Below are 20398 nucleotides of genomic sequence, written 5' to 3'. Positions count from 1 at the left end.
TGGTTTGCTTAATATAAATAATTTTAAATGATTTACACTTTTACTTTTGATACTTAAGTATATTTAAAACTAAATACTTCTAGACTTTTACTCAAGTAGGATTTTACTGTAGGACTTTCACTTTTACTCAAGTATGACAATTGAGTACTTTTTCCAACGCTGCTAGCAAGCTAGCCAACGTTAGCCAGAATGCTTGGATCAACCTGTAAAGAAATGGGTGGGGCTAAAGCTTAAGAGGGTGTGAACGACGTTGAATGGGTGTAGACAAAGACGAGCTCTCCAGTAGGTACCAAAACATTCAAAGACCATTTTCTCAAAAGTTTATCAACTTTCAAAGCAGAGTTACTTTCCCATTGTTCCTCAAATGCAGTGTAAGATATACCATTTTTAGCCCTGTGTCTCTGCTTTTATCCAATGTAAAAAAACACAATTTAACATTTTGCTACACAAGACCGAATCAAGGCAGTCGTCACATATATCCAGTGGAAACGTCATAAAAAACAGCTCTCTCCTGGAATACAACGTTGATGCTAGCAACAGCTTTGGGAGGACCCAAGTTGATTGATTTGATACAATGTTGCACTTCACTAGCGATAGCTCAAGTCAATACAGATAGAAAAGTCAGACAAGCGTGGTAGAGAGATGACTGTGATTGAAATAACATTCATTTTCATCAGAATATTTTCTACAGTTTTTATTTGTCGGCTTTTGGCCTATGTATTTTACTGAGGTGACGATGGAAGTTATAGGCCTCTTGCTGCATTGGCCTATAGGCTCTCTGAGTTCCATGTGCTCATTTCTTTAGCTACCAATGGATCACGGCTTATCAATTCCTCTACAGTATATGCCAAAGGCTGGTGCTCTCGCATACATTTTTTTTTTACTGATAGATTTTTATTCCGACTTTTATGATTAACCACGTGACAATGATTGTAAAGAAATGAAACTGTTCCACAAAAAAAGTACAAAATAAGCATAGCTGGCACTCAGATCAGCAGAAATGGTAGGATAAATTGTAAGCTTCCCGAAATTTAAAACTCACGTGCCACCTTTGGTCTTTACTATAACAACCATTCCAAAAATATGTGCAGGCTCAAGTGTGTGCACGCCAGGTCCCGTGATTGTTTTACCTTCCCCTCTATTAAGTAACTGCAAGACCAGCCATGTTGATGCCTGTGTAGAATGCAATATAAAGCAATAACTAATTTGAGGCGAGCAGTTACTGTGATTTAAGTAAACCAATCGAGCGACATGGGGGAACAGGAGCAGTTGCAATGATCGCAGACTATTGATGAAGCAGTCAATTATTGCCACAGCTTATTTATAGACCCGGGAAGAGGTTCAGAGCAACACACCACAAGGTGCCCTCCTGCTCCTGTTTGTTTGGCCAGTTCAGTTCAATCCCATACTTAAAGTCAAAGTGTTCACAAGAGAAAAGCCTCCGAACCAAAGGGGTAGGGAAATGTCACAATGCAGGGTCAATGAGTCAACTAGCTAACCTTCCTAAATTTTCTAAAATAACTTTGTATTACACAGTTCATGATGAACAATAGGTATAAAATGGGCGTGGTGCAACTGACTCAATACTCCTAATATTTAATATTCAAGTTTCACTTTTGTAATCAATCAGACAATCAAGAGCAGGGCCTATTAGCTGAGTATTTATTAAAGTTATCTTGCTAACTTATTGATTCCGATATGTGATGAATCCCTCTGGAATGGTGAGCTGAAAGTTAAGATGTGTCTCTCTACTCTGGGGTGATCATATACAATACTGTACCAGGTGTTTGCGGTTTGTGACAAGACAACAAATAACACAACAGACCTTACAGAGATTTAAATGATGTGATGTTATAAGCAATTCCTATAAAAATGTATAACATCCAATCAACACTGTCTAGACATCACAAATGAGGCCAAGGGTACCTCTGCACAACACGTGTCACTGGGTAAAATTATATATTTTTCCATCACATGATATACCGTGTCGGTACTGACAATTCTGTCTCGAGAGTTGACTGACAGTGGAAAAACAACCAATACCATTTGAAATGAGCAGGCAAGAAAACAAAGGCTGTCAGAGTGAGTCAGAGAGAGCACTATTGAGGAGAGGGGGAGGGAAAAGTTTTCCCTCTCTCCATGTCTCTGTCCTCGAGACGCACCATCACGCTGCCTCCCCCCGCGGTGGCCCACTTTGACAGGATTTGGCGGCGGGGACAGTCTCCTGCCGCCACCTTCCCCCCTCTGCGTGATTTATGAGCCTCATTTTGTCAATTAATGGAAGAAACCCCTGTTGATTACCATCAGAATGCCATTTGTAACTTTTAGTGTTCCTGGCTGTCACGGATTCATTTGAATTAGAAGCTAAATTTTGATCCGACTTCTTTTTTTTTGTCATCTCTTGCATCCAATTTGATAAGCCGGAGCTCTGAACGTATTGTAACCTGGGTTCAACGATGGGTTCAGCAGGGTTCAACGATGTGAAAGATGCTGTTAGAAAAGTCATGAATAGAGCTCTTGTGATTCCTTGACTCTAAATGTCAGAGAGCGGTGTCTGTTGTAGCTACATACTATATGTATATCTGATAGTTCCACAACATGCGCTAATGAACACAGGAGTAACTTGACTTGGCTTGGGCTCTGTCGTCTCTCTGTTCTTTCATAACTGCATCCAAAGGCACACTAAGACGGTTGAAGGCCAAATCCTGTCTTAGTAGTCAAGTCTGATGTTGACAATATCATACACAATCAATTAGTAACATGGTAGCAATTAGTACACTTGTTTGCATACTGAATATATTCATATGTTTAAAGCGTGGAAACACAGTCAATGGATCCGGCTAAAAGTATCTCAGTGCATATGAATTCACATGAAGGCAGCCCTGGAGCCATATGTGGATTGTGGAAACACTGATACCACAGCGTTGTCAGGATAAGAGGACGGATAGCCACGGATAGTGGAAGAGCACTAGGTTAAAACGGAGCCAAGGCAGAAAGCAGACAACACTAGTATTCCCTAGACGATGTCAGCTGTAAAAGAATAGCATCAACATACATATACATATATATATATATATATATATATATATATATATATATATATATATATATATATACATATATATATATATATATATATACACTGCTCAAAAAAATTAAGGGAACACTTAAACAACACAATGTAACTCCAAGTCAATCACACTTCTGTGAAATCAACCTGTCCACTTAGGAAGCAACACTGATTGACAATACATTTCACATGCTGTTGTGCAAATGGAATAGACAACAGGTGGAAATTATAGGCAATTAGCAAGACACCCCCAATAAAGGAGTGGTTCTGCAGGTGGTGACCACAGACCACTTCTCAGTTCCTATGCTTCCTGGCTGATGTTTTGGTCACTTTTGAATGCTGGCGGTGCTTTCACTCTAGTGGTAGCATGAGACAGAGTCTACAACCCACACAAGTGGCTCAGGTAGTGCAGCTTATCCAGGATGGCACAGCAATGCGAGCTGTGGCAAGAAGGTTTGCTGTGTCTGTCAGCGTAGTGTCCAGATCATGGAGGCACTACCAGGAGACAGGCCAGTACATCAGGAGACGTGGAGGAGGCCGTAGGAGGGCAACAACCCGCTACCTCCGCCTTTGTGCAAGGATGAGCAGGAGGAGCACTGCCAGAGCCCTGCAAAATGACCTCCAGCAGGCCACAAATGTGCATGTGTCGCTGCTCAAACGGTCAGAAACAGACTCCATGAGGGTGGTATGAGGGCCCGACGTCCACAGGTGGGGGTTGTGCTTACAGCCCAATACCGTGCAGGACGTTTGGCATTTGCCAGAGAATACCAATATTGGCAAATTCGCCACTGGCGCCCTGTGCTCTTCACAGATGAAAGCAGGTTCACACTGAGCACATGTGACAGACGTGACAGAGTCTGGAGACGCCGTGGAGAACGTTCTGCTGCCTGCAACATCCTGTGGCATTTCTTTGAGGGGCCGCACAGCCCTCCATGTGCTCGCCAGAGATAGCCTGACTGCCATTAGGTACCGAGATGAGATCCTCAGACCCCTTGTGAGACCATATGCTGGTGCGGTTGGCCCTAGGTTCCTCCTAATGCAAGACAATGCTAGACCTCATGTGGCTGGAGTGTGTCAGCAGTTCCTGCAAGAGGAAGGCATTGATGCTATGGACTGGCCCGCCCCTTCCCCAGACCTGAATCCAATTGAGCACATCTGGGACATCATGTCTCGCTCCATCCACCAACGCCACGTTGCACCACAGACTGTCCAGGAGTTGGCGGATGCTTTAGTCCAGGTCTGGGATGAGATCCCTCAGGAGACCATCCGCCACCTCATCAGGATCATGCCCAGGCATTGTAGGGAGGTCATACAGGCACGTGGAGGCCACACACACTACTGAGCCTCATTTTGACTTGTTTTAAGGACATTACATCAAAGTTGGATCAGCCTGTAGTGTAGTTTTCCACTTTAATTTTGAGTGTGACTCCAAATCCAGACCTCCATGGGTTGATAAATTGGATTTCCATTGATTATTTTTGTGTGATTTTGTTGTCAGCACATTCAACTATGTAAAGAAAAAAGTATTTAATAAGATTATTTCATTCATTCAGATCTAGGATGTGTTATTTTAGTGTTCCCTTTATTTTTTTGAGCAGTGTATATATGGAAATTACTTCAAATTATTGGACTTGGCAATTTCAGCCACAACCCATTGCTGACAGGTGAATAAAATCAAGCACACAGCCATGCAATCTCCATAGACAAAAATTGACAGCAGAATGGCTTTACTGAAGAGCTCAGTGACTTTCAAATCCACATCATCATAGAATGCCACCTTTCCAACAAGTCAGTTCGTCAAATTTCTTCCCTGCTAGAGCTGCCTCAGTCAACTGTAAGTGATGTTATTGCGAAGTGGAAACGTCTAGGAGCAACAACGACTCAGCCGCAAAGTGGTAGGCGGCACAAGCTCACAGAACAGGACCGCCGAGTGCTGAAGCGTGTAGCGAGTAAAAATCGTCTGTCTTCGGTTGCAACTCTCAATACCGAGTTCCAAACTGCCTCTGGAAGCAACGTCAGCACAAGAACTGTTAGTCGGGAGCTCATGAAATGGGTTTCCATGGCCGAGCAGCCACACATAAGCCTAATATCACCATGCACAATGCCAAGCGTTGGCTGGAGTGATGAAAAGCTCCCTGCCATTGGACTCTGGAGCAGTGGAAATGCGTTCACTGGAGTGACGAATCACGCTTCACCATCTGGCAGTCCAAAGGACGAATCTGGGTTTGGCAGATGCCAGTAGAACCCTACCTGCCCCAATGCATGGTGCCAACTGTAAAATTTTGTGGAGGAGGAATAACGGTCTGGATCTGTTTTCATGGTTCAGACTAGGCCCCTTAGTTCCAGTGAAGGGAAATCTTATCGTTACAGCATACATTCTAGACGGTTCTGTGGCAACAGTTTGGGGAAGGCCCTTTCCTGTTTCTTGTTGCCCCAGTGCACAAAGCAAGGTCCATACAAAAATGGTTTGTCGAGATCGGTGTGGAAGAACTTGACTGGCCTGCACAGAGCCCTGACCTAAACCCCATCTAACACCTTTGGGATGAATTAGAATGCTTTCTGCGAGCCATGCCTAATTGCCCCACATCAGTGCACGACCTCATTAATACTCTTGTGTCTGAATGGATGAACGAAGTCCCCGCAGCAATGTTCCAACATCTAGTGGAAAGCCTTCCCAGAAGAGTGGGCTGTTATAGCAGCAAATGGGGGACCAACTCCATATTAATGCCCATGATTTCGGAATGAGATGTTCGATGAGCAGGTGTCCACATACTTTTGGCAATGTAGTGTATGTGAGGAAATGTTTGGGCATTCATTTGATTTACATTTTACAGCAGGCTTTCATCTGGGCAGCTCCAGCTAATGATATACATGGCTTTTTCATCAAGGAGCTCATCCCAGTGGTTTAGGGCCTGCCCAGTGGTTCTTATTTGCAATAAAGCACAATAAATGGTGAATATATCGCTGTCTGCAGTGGAATAAATGTCCAGCCATTCCCTCTCACCCACCGGCATTAAGTACACTTCCACTTCACATTTTACAAATAACCTGTGCATCAGCAGTGCTTATCGTCATTTCCGGGAGTGAGTTGTAACAATGCATAATGACATGTTAAAGTTACACTGCAATTCAACGTGCCATTTATTTATAGTTGGTTTCCTGAGATGCAGTCCCAACCGTTAAACCAAACATATGTCTCCAATTCTCAACTGATGAGGTGTCGTGCTGAAATAAACAGTAAACCACAACGTCTCACTTCAAGAAGACAAACCCGCCAATCGCGGTTTTCCCTCACCATTTGCGTTTGATAGAATAAATTGCAGACAATGGTTCCAATTCAACAGAGAGGGGGTACGGGATTTCATTAAAACATCAAATGAAAGTGAAATCATGAGGCATGACGGTGGGAAGGCTGAGAGCAAAAGAGAGAGAGAGAGTTAGAGAGACAGAGCTAGACAAGTCTGTGTCTCTACAGTAGGATTAGCGCTGCAGCAACAAGTGCTGAGGGGCTTTGCATCAAACCCAGGAGCCCATGACAAATGAGTCTGACTGTGTTCTGTCTATTACCCAGCACTAAACCTAAACCCGGGCCTTTTGGGGGGGGGGGGGGTAATGAGGTGCATATTGGATCCGAAAGGGAGTCACACGTTGCTGTAGAAGTAGGGAGTAGGAGGAGGAATCAACTGTGTGGAGGCAAGCCAAACTCTATTCATGGGTTGCATGTTACGCACAATATTGTTTTGAGTGTTTGTTTTGGACTGATGCATTCTACTGAATACATCCTCATTGGGCACTGATGAGGATTTGGTCTAAAGTGCATTACAGTGGCTTGGAAATACAATGACATTAAAAAGGAGGCAAATAATTAGTAGGGAAACCTTTTGTCATCAGATTGACTTTAGATTCAGTATAAAGTTAGCTATCTACCTAATTTTTGAGGGGAGGCCATCGAATTTTAGCTAGTTTATTTTTGACAAACTTTGCCAGCTAATGACAACATTGCCATATGTCTAAAGCAAATTTGATGACATGATAATGCAAGAAAAGTTGTTTCCTACTAAACATTTGACTACTTTAGCAATGTCATCCTATTTACAGGTAGTATAGTCTAACAGCTGTTAGCCTTCGTCCAGAATGACTTTGCTTATCACCCCTTTAGGGCACCACTATTATCCCACCGATAGAGGGCTGCTTGAGAACGTTCATAACAATGGCATGACACAACCGAGTGACGGATGTGCAACCTACATGAATAGGCCCTATATAGAGTAGCCAATCTCACTAAGATAACTTTATATATCCATGCAGTCCATCACCAAAAGCTACCTGTGTTGTGTACTTGGTATCAGGTAATCTGCAAATACAACTCTTGACCCTGTAGGCTAGCCATGCATTTCTAACCACTCTCTCCAGAGAGGTGCAAGGGCATCCAGTTGTTAATGTAAGGGCATCCTAGGACACGGTAGGGTCATTGGGGATGGGATACCTCTGGAGAAGCGCCAGGCTTGGAGGTCTATCCCTCCGAGGCCCCTGACAGGCAGGCAAGGCACTGAGGCTTGATAATGGGAACATGACAGGGGAGTCGCCCAGGATGAAGTAGAGGTTAGACCTGGGCCAGTCTACTGGAGCCTTACACCCCCTCCCCTGCCCCTTTTCGCTGGCTCTCCATCCACCCCCTGGGAGCCAGAAGGCCAGGCAGCCTGTCAGCTAACTCTACTGGCTAATGGACCTGCCACATCAGCCCTGGTGTCACAGCCTAACAAGAGACTGATTGGAGAATTTCTGGGGAATTCACTCGCATAATGACACGGCACATTGAGACATTGAGACGTCCTAGCATCTGCGGCCATATAGGCAGGCAGCAGCACTAACACGGAGACTCAACTAAGGAGTGACAAAATAGTTTTGGCTGTTGACAATAAACGAAACATGTGTCCTCTCAGTGAGTCAGTTCGGTTGGAGTGGAATACACTGTGGAAGTGTGTGTCTTAGCTTGCGGGGGTTCAAAAGTGTATACAGTTCTGGCAAAAATGACTGGCTAGTTGACAACTTCACTCATCTACCTATGGAACCTAAGAAAATAACTTATTAGAAAAAGAGTTCTTAGAAAAGTGTAGGAAGTATCAGTTTGATATCTTGCTCTTACATATATCTGAGTTGAACTTTCTGTAATGCTGAGATTAATTGCATTGATCATGACAATGAAACAGTGACATTGTTTTAGGGGTCTGGACAGTATGATAGCTACAAGTGCATTTGTGATTCGTGTAGAATTAATGTCCAGATGTCAATTAAACCAATTCAATGTTTGGCTGAGTTCAGCTACCACTAAACCCTTCCCACCACTTACCTTCATCATCATTGGGTATTGAAGTTGTGTTGAATACCATCCTAATCACTACAATACAAATACAGCCGTCGTCTCACCAAAGCATGGGCGTTTGTTGTTGGGTGGCATTATCAGTCAAATTGAGATTTGAAGAGGCAGTCATCGAGCTTCCCTCCCCTCATTCAGATATGCATCCTCCATCAGGCCACATATCAAGGAAATCAAAGATAATTCGAATATTAGCTCTATGCAAAATGCTATCACACAAAACACACAGCTTTGAATGCCATTTCCCATTAAACACAGATCTGGTGGAAGACCGCAACATAATTACACACGCAAGCTTTTCCCTTTTGTGTTTTCCTGCCCCCGCCCTCTTTATGACTATCATCATTAGAATAGCAATTATTATTGTCATTTTTGGCAGATGTTGTTAATTCCGATCGACACCTATTAAAATTGGTTCATTAAAATCTTATGGTCTCCTGTGACACCCAGTGAATGAAACGTGTCTATTGTTTTGGCAAGCTGGCTGTCTCTATAGCTTCTATTTTCTATAGACATCCATGTTGAGACAATACGAAGTTAGGACAGTACCAGAAACTGGGATAGCCACCAAGGGGTAACGAGATACAGTCACAAATGTACCACTCAGGGAAATAAACAGTTATTTTTATTCCTCTCCTATATTTATTTACTTGGTTTACGCTTGTGAATGTCTGCTTAATTAAAAAGCTCCTGGGCTTATCTGTGCTGCCAATATTAATTATTTAGCCACAAAATGTACAATGAATTTCATTAAAAAAGGAGGGCCCTTTCAAAAAGAGCGCATTGGTGAGGTAAACATTGTACTGTTGACCTGGTTTACTACTATGAGGAAGTACAAACGTAAACAAATTAGACGGATTATAACGGGTGAAGTAATGAAACATATCAGATCTACAATAATTATCATTCATAATGGCGAAGGTATATTTGTCGAGTTTCCATCTCGACAGTGTAGCTAAATCTTTACAGGTGGTTTACCTATGCGTGTGGTAATTAAATACCAGTCATCCTTTGTTAAGGAATTTGTAAGAATCTTTCAGTTTTCTTATCCTGTTCTCAATACCACTTTTAAGTTATAAAGGGGGATGTCACAAGCAGAGGTACATTAGTTAAACTGTAAGTGTCAAAAGTCAACACAGGAAATACAGAATAAGCGCTCATATTGGCTACTCTGAAATACCACAAGACTAGTCATTTGGCATGACCTCCAAAATACAAACACATAACTTCCTTTGAAGTATCAAACTGATGGATCGGTTTACAACAGAAGGTGCTACCTGCATAAATGTCATAAGGTTAGTATTACAGTGTAGTGTGTGTGTATGTGCATGTGTGAGTGTGCTTGTGTGTGAGGGATGAGTCTGTCTGGGTGTAATTAAAATACTGACCTTTATTGTATGCCCCACTACCACCAAAATTGGGAAATTATACAGTTAATACTTATAACATTTTGTTTAAATGCACACAATGGCAAAAATCCACTTTTTTGTTGTTGAAAGACGATGCCTAGAGCTTACCCATGATGTTGCACAACGATTTACCAAACAATACCCCATAATTAAAAACTGAAAATATATTTTTATACATTTTTGCAAATGTATTGAAAATGAAATTTAGACATATCTCATTTAAATAAGTATTCACACCCCTGAATCAATATTTTGCAAAAGCTCCTTTGTGTAAGTCTCTAATAGCTTTGCACACTTGGATTGTGTAACATTTGCCCAATATTATTTTCAAAATTATTCAAGCTCTGTCATATTGGTTGTTGATCATTGCTAGACAACCATTTTCAGGTCTTGCAATAGATTTCTCAAGTAGATTTAAGTAAAAATTGTAACTAGGCCACTCATGCACATTCACTGTCTTCTTGGTAAGCAACTCCAGTGTATATTTTGCACTGAGTTTTAGGTTATTGTTCTGCTGAAAGGTGAATTAATCTCCAAGTGTCTGGTTGAAAGCAGACTGAACCAGGTTTTGCTCTATGATTTTGCCTGTGCTTAGCTCCATTCCATAATTTTTTTATCCTGAAAAACTCCCCAGTCCTTAATGATTACAAGCATACCCATACAATGATGCAGCCACCACTATGCTTGAAAATATGGAGAGTGGTACTCAGTAATGTGTTGTACTGGATTTTCCCCAAACATAACACTTTGTATTGAAGACAAAAAGTGAATTGCTTTGCCACATTTTTTGTAATGTATTACTTTAGTAGTGGCAGTTAGTGCCTTTTTTAATGAACATGGCCTTATTTCTATTACAGCATATTGAATGACAGTGTCACGCCCTAAACATAGAGAGCCCTCTGGGTTCTCTATGGTGTATAGGTCAGAGCGTGACTAGGGGGGTTTCTAGCGTTTCTATTTCTATGTTTGTATTTGTATAGTTCTCAATTAGAGGCAGCTGTTTATCGTTGTCTCCAATTGGGGATCATACTTAAGTTGCCCAGTGTTCCCACCTGTGTTGTGGGATATTGTTTTCAGTTAGTGCCATTGTGAACGCTGTACTTGACAGTCGTTTATTCTTTGTTGTTTTTTTGTTAAGTTTCACTTTGTATTAAAATATGTGTAATTCAACTCACACTGCGCCTTGGTCTGCTCCTTTCGACGATCGTGACAGACAGTCATTCATATTCCATTCACCCAGCTCAATGTAACATCAATAGGTTTAGGCTACTACAAGATACTTCAATTTTCCCTGTACCCATCATAAAGTTATTACAACCAAGCCTATAAATGACACTTTACAACGTATGTGCACAGGTCAACATAATTTTGAGTGATCAAGGTGATAGACAGTGACACACTTAATACCACGTTGCACACTCTTGTCTGCATCTAGCTGATATAGGGCGTAATAATTAGTCCAACAGTTGCAAAAAAAGCTTCCATTGGACAATTTCAGGAACAGTTGAAGTCGGAAGTTTACATACACCTTAGCCAAACACATTTAAACTCTGTTTTCACAATTCCTGACATTTAATCCTAGTAAAAATTCCTTGTAATAGGTCAGTTAGGATCGACACTTTATTTTAAGAACCTGAAATGCCAGAATAATAGTAGAGAGAATGATTAATTTCAGATTTGATTTCTTTCATCACATCCCAGTGGGTAAGAAGTTTACATACACTCAATTACTATTTAGTAGCATTGCCTTTAAATTGATTAACTTGGGTCAAATGTTTTGGGTAGCCTTCCACAAGCTTCCCACAATAAGTTGGGTGAATTTTGGCTCATTCCTCCTGACAGAGCTGGTGTAACTGAGTCAGGTTTGTAGCCCTCCTTGCTCGCACAAGCTTTTTCAGTTCTGCCCACAAATTTTCTATAGGATTGAGGTCAGGGCTTTGTGATGGCCACTCCAATACCTTGACTTTGTTGTCCTTAAGCCATTTTGCCACAACTTTGGAAGTATGCTTGGGGTCATTGTCCACTTGGAAGACCCATTTGGGACCAAGCTTTAACTTCCTGACTGATGTCTAGAGATGTGGCTTCAATAAATCCACATAATTTTCTACCATCATGATGCCATCTATTTTGTGAAGTGCACCAATCCCTCCTGCAGCAAAGCACCCCCAGAACATGATGCTGCCATCCCCGTGCTTCACGGTTGGGATGGTGTTCTTCGGCTTGCAAGCCTCACCCTTTTTCCTCCAAACACAACGATGGTCATTATGACCAAACAGTTCTATTTTTGTTTCATCATACCAGAGGACATTTTAACAAAAAGTATGATCTTTGTCCCCATGTGCAGTTGCAAACCTTAGCCTGGCTTCCTTGATGAGCGGCCTTTCAGGTTATGTCGATATATAGGACTGTCACGTTCTGACCTGTAAAGGTGTTATTTGTTAGTGTTTAGTATGGTCAGGACGTGGCAGGGGGTATTTTGTTTATATGTTTCGGGGATTGTTAGTCTATGTGTATAGACAAGGGGTGTTTGATTAGAGTGGTCTAGAGTTTTGGTATATGTTCTATGTTAGGGCTTTTTCTATGTTTATTCTAGTCACTCTGTTTCTATGTGCAGTTTTGTTCTTGACCTTCAATTGGAAGCAGCGGCTCCTCGTTGCTTCTGATTGAAGATCCTATAACTAGGGGTTTGTTTGTATTGTGGATTGTGGGTAGTTGTATTCTGTTTTGTGCTTATCACCTGACAGAACTGTTAGTGTCGTTTCCGTTAATTGTATACGTGTTTCATTTGTTTCTCCTTCTTCAATATTGAAAGAATAAGATGAGTATACACTTCCCTGTTGCATCTTGGTCCTCCACACACGACACACGTTACAAGGACTCATTTTACTGTGGATATAGATACTTTTGTACCTGTTTCCTCCAGCATCTTCACAAGGTCCTTTGCTGTTGTTCTGGGATTGATTTTCACTTTTCTCAGCAAAGTACGTTCATCTCTAGGAGACAGAATGCATCTCCTTCCTGAGCGGTATGACAGCTGGGTGGTCCCATGGTGTTTATACTTGCGTGCTATTGTTTGTACAGATGAACGTGGTACCTTAAGGCGTTTGGAAATTGCTCCAAGGATGAACCAGACTTGTGGAGGTCCACAATTTTGTTCTGAGGTCTTGGCTGATTTCTTTTGATTTTCCCATGATGTCAAGCAAAGAGGCACTGAGTTTGAAAGGTAGGCCTTTAAATACATCCACAGGTACACCTCAAATGGACTCAAATGATGTCAATTAACTTATCAGAAGCTTCTAAAGCAACGACATCATTTTCTGGAATTTTCCAAGCTGTTTAAAGGCACAGTCAACTTAGTGTATGTAAACTTCTGACCCACTGGAATTGTGATACAGTGAATTATAAGTTAAATAATCTGTCTGTAAACAATTGTTGGAAAAGTTACTTGTGTCATGCACAAAGTAGATGTCTTAACCGACTTGCAAACAACTATAGTTTGTTAACAATACATTTGTGGAGTGGTTAAAAACGAGATTTAATGACTCCGACCTAAGTGTATGTAAGCTTCCGACTTCAACTGTATGTTTATCCCTGTTTCGTTCCGTTTGCTTCCGTTTAAGAAATATGAATACACCCCTGATCACACCCAAACACAGTTCACTTTCATAGCAGCCACATACAAGCCGCTTGTTCTATATATAATTATTTCTTGCATCTATCTACGTGCTCTCTTCCTCTCATCTTTTCCCTTAGCTTGTGGACTTCAGTGTACAACACATCCTCTGTCTGTGATGAGGCAAAAAAACATATCCATACCAAACCTTCATATCATGACCTCTAACTGCTACACACAACCTACATCATTGTCACGTCACTGTCAACATAGCTACTAGAACTAACACGTTAGTAGACCCGCTACAGTCATGCAATAGAGTGTACAGTCGCCAGCAAGCAGTTTAGCAGTTACACCGGTGATCACAATGGCAATAAATTAATAAAACCAAAAGCTTACCTTGACTTGGAAGAGTTCCAGTGTTGGATAGCCATAGTCAGCTAGCTAACATAGCATCCCTCTCTGTTTGAGCCAAGATTAGGCTAAACTAGCTAGATGCATTCGATGCTAGCTAAATAAGTGAAAGTGAAAAAGATATATACTATGAAATATCTCTCTCTCTCTTTTCTCCTTAATTTTGTAAGATATTCCCTTCTGCAAAACTGTTCAACTATTGTCTCTCTTTGAGTCAACTACTCACCACATGTTATGCACTGCAATGATAGCTAACTGTAGCTAGCTATGGATGGGGGTGAGAACAATGAGCCTCCTAAGTTTTGTATTGAAGTCAATGTACCCAGAAGAGGACAGAAGCTAGCTGTCCTCTGGCTACACCATGGTGCTACCCTACAGAGTGCTGCTGAGGCTACTGTAGACCTTCTTTACAAAACAGTGTGATTTAATCAATTATTTGGTGACATGTGGATATATTTAGAATAGTTGTAGCTATTTTTATGAAAATTCATTGTGTATGATGGTCTTCCCCTTCCTCTTCTGAGGAGCCTCCACTGTACTTTAGTGCCTTGTTGCAAACAGGATGCATGTGTTGTATTCTGAACAGGCTTCCTTCTTTCACTCTGTTAATTACGCTAGTATTGTGGAGTAACTACAATGTTGTTGATCCATCCTCAGTTTTCTCCTATCATAGCCATTAAACTTTGTAACTGTTTTAAAGTAACCATTGACCTAATGGTGAAATCCCTGACCGGTTTCCATCCTCTCCGGCAACTGAGTTAGGAAGGACGCCTGTTTCTTTGTAGTGACTGGGTATATTGATACACCATCCAAAGTGTAATTAATAACTTCACCATGCTCAAAGGTATATTCAATGTCTGCTTTTTTACCCACCCTAAACCCTAACCCTTACCATAACCATTTTAAATTTCAACTTCAACGGGGTAGGGACATCCCAAGGATCCCGGATAGCACCATCTTTGAGGACATGTATTTCCATCATTAGAGTGGTCACTTGACTATCTTGTCAATATAATTGACAATATTTGCCTAAGCATGATAGGATGTTAATTGCTTAATTAACTCAGGAACCACACCTGTGTGTAAGCACCTGCTTTCAATATACAGTACTTATTATCCCTCATTTACTCAATTGTTTCCATTATTTTGACAGTTACCTGTATATGGTTGTTGGTACAGTGGTTGCTCCACTAAAAGTTTGCAATTATGCTGCGGGACTTAGAGGTAATTTGTGGTTTAGTACGGTACCCTGCGTCACCACTTCATTGCTGCAGACCAGCACAAGGGAGAGTTAGAGCACTGATTATGCTTTTGGTTCCTACTGTGTCTCTACCTGACAATGAATGGGCAACATAAACCTAAATAGAAACTGATAATTGTGTACGACTTCAGTATACTTACTAAAACTGTTGTTACACTAAGGTTTTTAATATTTTATTTTGTTAGGATTATTTTGCTCTTACTGTAGTCCACTCCCGACTGGTCACATTGTACGGCACCTAAGTGGTTCAACGGTCTAAGACACTGCATTGCAGTGCAAGATGTGTTCATACAGATGCTGGTTCAATACCTGTGCCGGCCTTGACTGGGAGACAAATGAGATGACTGTAGGTTTTTGGTTTCTCTCTCTCTAAAAACATAAATAAATAATTGTGAATAGCAAATTGGCTTTATTTACAAATTAGTAACAATGTCTCACCACCTGTTCAAGAATGGCCTTTTTCTCACTCATTTTACGTATTTGAAAATGAAATCGTCTCGAAAATATTGTTATTTTTTAAACAAAGCAATTAGTATTATTATTAATTTAGAATTATATAAAAGCCCCTTGGATATTCTCACATATATATAGTATTAACCCTGTTATTAGCAGGACAATATATATTGGTCATGGCTCCCGAGTTCTCCATCTGTATCCACTGAAAGCACACAAGGTTCAAGGCACGAGGACAGGATGGGCCGCAACACTTTAAGGTGCATTGCACTAATAATGGCACTGACTAGGGAAATGTTCCCTCTGTTCTTAGTGCCAGTCTGCACGTTCAAACTAAAACAATGTAACTAATAAAGGCATCTTTATGCTTTCGTTAATAAAATAATGACAACAATACTCTTTCAAAATGTCAATATTTATTTAGTTATGTATCCATAACAAATTACTATGGGAATAAATATCACTGAATTACAGAAATATTGGACAGAAATTGGCTTTTGGTTTTAATTTAGAAACCTCCAATCCTCTATATGTAATTATTGGTGGAGAGTCACGTTATATTTCTTGATATACTGTAGGCCTACCGTAAGCGACATGAGTCTCACTAGTGTTGAGTAATGTGCTGTTAAAAGTGGTGTCGGTCTTATTTATTTAAAGAGCGTATTGAAGTTAGAAGCAATAGGATTTGAAGCAATAGCCTACAACTATTTCAGCACCGTTCCGCACTGCTGTAAGACAAGCATGGGACTGGTCTTGATAAATCAATGAGATTTCTATTTTCACTGAATCTCTGTTTGGGTATTGGTTAGACTACAATTAGGGTGTGGAAGTGTTATGTTCTTAGTGTAACCTTTATTTAACTAGGCCAGTCAGTTAAGAACAAATTCTTATTTACAATGACAGCCTACTCCTTTCCCATCGGGGAATTGAACCCCGGTCTCCCGTGTGCCCGCACGACAAAGGAATTATTTAGCTAAATAGCCAAGTGCTGTAGCCTACTCCCAACCATCACATTGTACAGCGCCATATTTTCCGTTCCATCCTAACGGAAACCCAGAAGGTCTTTTGTTTTTCTTGGAATAGAAACACCATAATGTTAATAAAATTAATTAAGCAATATTTCTTAAAATCAGTCCCATATACTATGTTCTTACAAAAACAGGTTTTACATTTACCACTATTGAAGGCTATCAAATGCTTCTCAAAGATGCCCTCTGATGGTCAAACTAATGTCTTCCCTGTGGCTCAGTTGGTAGAGCATGGTGTTTGCAACGCCAGGGTTGTGGGTTTGATTCCCACGGGGGGCCAGTACCAAAACAAAAAGCATGAAATGAAATGTATGCATTCACTACTGTAAGTCGCTCTGGATAAGAGCGTCTGCTAAATGACTAAAATGTAAATGTAGCACTAACTAGCATTAATGGTACCTGTGGTTGGCACTTAAATTACGTGCCATAGAATTCTGCAACACCATGCAAGCTGTGCTGCAGTATGCTGCAACTTTTAAAGGACAAATCACTGTACAATAAGGGGGAACAGTGGGTGAGTGGCAATCCATTAATTAATTTCCTGTCCTTTTGTCTTTATACTGTTCCAAGACAACAAGTATGTATGGCAATGCAATTAATCTGTTTGTATGTTCTGCTATTTTAATGAATTTAATTAAACACATTATACAATGTATTGTACCTGGGAGGAGTTACCTCAGATAAGAAATTATACTTTTAGCTGTAGACTTTTTCAATACGCCACACAGCGAATGTAGTGAGCTATAGCCCCACGTGACCAGAGCACAGCTACAGGTCTTAATGTGTCAGGGGGGGGTTCAAAATTACACAAGCTGAATTCGACTTCTCAGGTCCCTCGGGAGCTGAAAGGTTAAGCTAAATATCATCGGGCTGAACTATGGCGTTGAGTACCTCAGGGGCCAACCATCCATCAATGCTCAGTCCTGCTTCTCATTGCCACGGTGACCCACCACACTCCCATTAGCAGCCCAGCATGTTATCCACAGTCCCTATAGTCTGTCCCTCCCTCAGAGTCCTACTCTTTCATATCCACCAGTTATAGATCTGTAAAGGGGGGGGCTGGGATCAACAAAGCCACTCAAGCCTCTCCAGTGAATTAGTAGCCCCCAGGGGCCAATGCCTCAATTCCCAGCCTTTGTGGGCTACCATTAAATCTGATAGATAGATATCACTAAACTGCTGAACAAACACCCCATTCAGTATTTTGCATACATTACGGTAGTGGAGGGAGAAAAATAAATCAGGAAAGCTAAATGAAATACCTCCGCTGGGCTGTTTGTGAGGCCAGAAAGTACTAGGAATGGGTTCAGGCTGTCATATTCAGTAGATAACGACTGTAGATATGAACTGGTAAATGCAGCCGCTTGAAATCTGTGAATTAAAGTATATTAGGTATTCACCATTTGCTGGTGTGGATATTCTAATTGAACTCAAGCTGAGTTCTAACTCATAATCTCTAAGCCAGTTGAATTAATTAGAAACATTTAACAGATTCATATTCATTATAAAAACAATAATAACCTCAAGAGGTTAATTAAAGTTGTGCTGCTTTGATACATTTATTGTTACATTTTAAAACCTCAATTGGCAACTGCTGCAAGTCTTAGAAAAAAGGCCAAAGGGACTCTGTCAAACACAAGCACACACGCACGCACGCACACACAGAAATGAGTGCACACACACACACATGCACACACACAGACAAAATCAACCATACACACTTCCTCATTTATCACTGCTCTACAGTCAAGATGATATAAGCAACTTTTTCAGGGTTGCTCAGCCATCAAATGCATGACCTTTTCTGCTTTTGTTGTTGTTGTTTCATCTGTCATGTTTCAAGGCATCAGCGGCCTTCTTTAATCCCAGTAAGAAGTTTAAAAAAGGTATGTTGGCGTTTGACTTGGCTGGCTTATCTTTACAGAAACCGCAAACATGTGGCTAGGAATTTCAAACTGTTAGTTTCACACACCCTACAATGTGTTACATGGATTATGGTTATCTAAGCCAAAGTCAAAGTAAAATATAACACAAATTCTGGGAAAATCAAGCATTGTCTTTCCATCTCTTTATCTCACACATATGGTTTCACTTCCCTCTTTTACCTAGGGGCATAACTGTAGATCTGATATCTTAGCAACCATTTTTTTTAAACACACACAATGTTCTGCATGTGAAAACCTTTCACAACACTATTGTTTATGTTCACTTCAATGTTCAAGGAGAAAATAAGAAGATAGTAGGATGATTCAAATCGAAACCGATTTTCATCCTTTTTGACAGTTCAACAACATGAATTGTAAGGAAAAAACTGAAGGGGCGTGAAACATTCAACACACCTGGAGAAGTGTGTTCAGGATCCTACAGTACAAAGTAATGCACCTCTGATCACACATCTATTATTTAGAAACCTTGCGAATTACCCTTGATGCCTAATCATGTGAAGTGATTTGAGTTTAGTTGTGGATGAGCAATGTTATTTTGACTAGCAGATGAACTTTATCACTTCACTACCTGAAAAAAGGTCACATGCAGGTCAAACTCTAGGGGTGAAAGAGAGAGGTGTTTGCTAACAGGGAGAGACAGAGAGCAGAAGGGAGGACTGATACACACTGATATGCTCTCCTCCTTGCCATTTGAGTTACCTCGACTCCCAACATCGATTGTGGGTGACACAAAGGAAAAAGCAAAACAGCTTTCTGGCTTTCTTTATCAAGGATAACAATGCCTACTCTGTCATGCGCAAAGGCGTGAGCGTAGCTTGGTTACAATCCCCTGTCATTCACCCTCAATCTGGCTGAACACAGAGAAAAAGGGTAGGTGGGAACGCTACAAAATGGAGCTAAGAAAACAAAACATTTTCAATATTTCCTCTATAGCTTTTTTCACAATGAGGCAGTCACTAAAACGTGTTCGGCAAATGCAACTGAGGCTCCATTTTGGTTCTGATGCCAGATCAGGTGAGGAAGGAGGTGGGAGGAAGTGGGAAGTTTCTAGGCAGCTTCTCTCCCTCTCTCTCTCTCTCTCTCTCTCTGGGGACACGATCCAGACAGTGAGGGAGAGCACTGCTGCAGTATATCTGCAGTTCTCCATTTCATCTCACTCATGCTCACATTCTACAAGAAGCCCCGGAATCGATACTGACATCAGGGGCCTTGAGCTGCCTTTCCTGCCTGTTTGGTTCAGAGCTGCAAGGGAGGTCTTAGCCAGAGCCTCAGTTTTTTAATTACACTGATTTTTTTGACTGGGAGCAGATTGCTAATGCATGAGTTGGCTATTACTTTTATGCCAGCCAAAGTGCAAAGCAAGCTTGAATAAATCTCCACTTTGACTACACTAAGAAATAACTCAAATTAAGGTTAAACACCATCTTAAGTGTGAGCATTGAACATATGGAATGCCTCCTGAATTGATGAATTACCCTTGAATTGATGATTCTTGCGCTCCCTTAATAAATGTGGTAACTCACATCGAGAGACAGAGGATACAGGAATTCCGGCTGTTTTACTCTAGATATCGATAGGAGGTATCATAGCCCCAATGAGACCCTATATTGGGTGTATAAGTGCCATATATCTAGACAAACCCATTCTGCCGAGGCGCCTTCCTCCTTAAAATGGACACTGAGAAGTGCTCAGGCATCACTAATTTGATTTGAGAGCCGAACCGCTTGAGTTTAAGTGAAAGCACTCTGTTATCGAAAATAGAAAAGGGCCATGAGAGGTGATAGCCCACAGAAGGTCTGTGTGGAGAGGGCTGTGGCCGGTCGGGAG

At 41.1% G+C, this 20398-nt stretch overlaps 1 protein-coding gene across 1 annotated transcript in view; it reads right to left on the bottom strand.

Annotated features, from left to right (window-relative positions):
• LOC115205051 (protein diaphanous homolog 2) overlaps positions 1-20398 on the bottom strand; it is a 675845-nt gene that overhangs the window by 156857 nt on the left and 498590 nt on the right. The gene's annotated exons all lie outside the window — the stretch shown is intronic.

This window comes from Salmo trutta, chromosome 13, assembly GCF_901001165.1.
Source record: "Salmo trutta chromosome 13, fSalTru1.1, whole genome shotgun sequence".
Lineage (NCBI taxonomy): Eukaryota > Metazoa > Chordata > Actinopteri > Salmoniformes > Salmonidae > Salmo > Salmo trutta.
Note: the sequence above shows the minus strand (reverse complement) of the source record. Positions and strands in the feature narration are given on the sequence as shown.